This window comes from Macrobrachium rosenbergii, chromosome 3 (genome assembly GCF_040412425.1).
Source record: "Macrobrachium rosenbergii isolate ZJJX-2024 chromosome 3, ASM4041242v1, whole genome shotgun sequence".
Lineage (NCBI taxonomy): Eukaryota > Metazoa > Arthropoda > Malacostraca > Decapoda > Palaemonidae > Macrobrachium > Macrobrachium rosenbergii.
In genome coordinates, this window is record NC_089743.1 from 50732530 (window position 1) to 50735029 (window position 2500).

Sequence of the window (2500 nt, forward strand, 5' to 3'; positions counted from 1 at the left end):
ACATACATACATACATACATACATATATATATGTATATATATACAGATAGATAGATATATAGATAGATAGATAGATAGATAGATAGATAGATAGATAGATAGATAGATAGACAGACGGACAGATAACTGAAGGCGTTCCATAACTACTGTATATCTTAAAACTGCCGTAAATCACTAAGGATATCCGTGACAAGAAACGTATTCACAATCATTATTATTGTCATTATCAACACATCATTTCAAGGTATTTCAGCAAAAGGCTGAAAAGCATCCCCCTCCAGAAAACAAAAAACAAAAGCGAAAAAACACACAAAAAAAACAAAAACAAAAATCATCAGTCGTGGCTCTAAGAGAAGAAGAATCCTTTGTAACAGCCGCCTTCAAACACACCTTGTTATGCAATCTGTCGGCCATTTGCGAGAGAGACATTCTCATGATAATCAAGATACCATTAACGTTGTCTCTGATGTGAATGTGGCAACGGAAAAGACGCCTGGGGCGGGGTAGGTAATGGAGGATGCTGGGAGATTTAATGGTGGGGAGGGTGGACTGGGAGAGGTAATAATGGGTCCTGGGAGAACTAATGGGTAATGGAAAGAGACGACGTCGAAGATGGAGACAAAAGAATTGAAAAGGAGACGCACTAAGAATGGGACAAAAAGAGACAGAGTTTTCAGACAGGGAACGGAGGCATTGGGAGAAACAAAGCAGGACCAAGTCATGGGAAAGTCATAGACAGAAAAGAGAGAGAAGCAACGTTATGTTGTTATTGCAGCTGTTGTTCTGGATTAAGCCAGCCCTCTGCTGCCACGGGCTCTTGATAAACTAGGTTAAGGAAGAGAGGGAGAATAGAGGGACAAGAAGTGAAACCGAAGCAGAGGTTTTGCGGGGTGAAATGGGGATTGTATAAAAAGAAAAGGCTGGCATAAGACACGGTAAAACAGAGAGAGAGAGAGAGAGAGAAGATAGGTTTTGAAAGGAAAGAGGATACATATAAAGAGAGGGAGAGGGAAAGAGAGAAGCGCAAGAGAATGAAGAAAGAAGAGGCTTTGAATGAAAGGAGGAGAGAGAGAGAGAGAGAGAGAGAGAGAGAGAGAGAGAGAGAGAGAGAGAGAGCGAGAGAGAGGTTTTGGAAAAATGGAGGATATTTCAAAGGAGGGTGTAAAGAGAGAGAGAGAGAGAGAGAGAGAGAGAGAGAGAGAGAGAGAGAGAGAGAGAGAGAGAGAGAGAGAAATCAAATCAAAATCAAAAACTTTATTCCCATTTTACAATGGTTATTCTACATGACATATTTTAGAAACATATACAGCGTCCATTGACTTATAAGATACCAGATACGTATAATTTATATCACCGAATCAAACACGCATGACCACGTCCTATTACAAAGAATTCTTGTAGTGAAAATAATTATTAAAAAGCTAAAAAAAAAAAAAACATAAAAATCAACCGTTTAAAAATAAGGAGTCATTATAATTTGAACTTAGAATCTAAAAAAAAATTGAATACATAAGTATTACTGTTTTAAAATAATTAGGTTAAAGAAACCTACAACTGCATAAACACACATTTACAGCACTGAAAGATTCAAGTACGAAAACGAAAACAAGAATGAGATGACTGTTAAAAGCACTCACAAACAATGTAAAAACTTAAGGATAGTACATGACTTAATATGTCGACCTTACACCAAGCTAGCATTATCTTCAGTGGTTAAGATCACCAATTAAGGCTGACTTAAAATGCAAACTCTTTCGAATCAAAATCACAGATTCAACAAAAGTACAACACAGTAAAACGGCAAGCAAAACCTCTCGATCAAGACTCTAAAAGCTTAAGAGGAAGGTAAGCCACATATTATTGAGTGCTTTTACATTTCCCTATGCTATTATTTATTTTCTAGAAAATATGATTTAAATTTCTTTTTGAAAACCTTGACTGAAGGAGCAGTTTTAATATTAATTGGGATGCTGTTCCAGACCCTCGGCCCTTTAATCTATATTGCTTTAGTTTCCGTGTCAGTAGTTGTTCGTCTTATAAAGAGGTCGTTCGACTGACGACTAGGTCTTATTGTACATCGCTCACAGTGGGGAATTCAAAAAGCCAGTAAACAAACAGAGGTCAAAAGTTATCTTGGTTTCCATATTCATCCACTCTAACTCTTTCAAAATTGGTGTAACATGGTCATATTTTCTAGCCCCGCCATACGCTAATTTAGCTGGGAAATTTTGAGATCTCTGAACCCGGTCTATTTGCTCTTTTGTTGTCATTCCCCAGATTCTGCCGCAGTAGTTGATTTTGCTCAAGGCCAACGACTCTATTATTGTTAAGCTAGTTGTCTTATTTAACCCATCTTTTATGCGGTTGAGAAAGAATAATACAACATTTACTTTTCTTATGTGGCTGATGTGGTGATCGAATAACATATATTGACCCATAAGTACGCCAAGGTTCTTTACTGTTTGTGATGGTCTGATAGGTACCTCATCAAAAAGTATTG

At 37.4% G+C, this 2500-nt stretch overlaps 1 protein-coding gene across 1 annotated transcript in view; it reads left to right on the forward strand.

The window, feature by feature from the left end:
• LOC136855562 (uncharacterized) overlaps window positions 1–2500 on the forward strand; it is a 244629-nt gene that overhangs the window by 160969 nt on the left and 81160 nt on the right. The gene's annotated exons all lie outside the window — the stretch shown is intronic.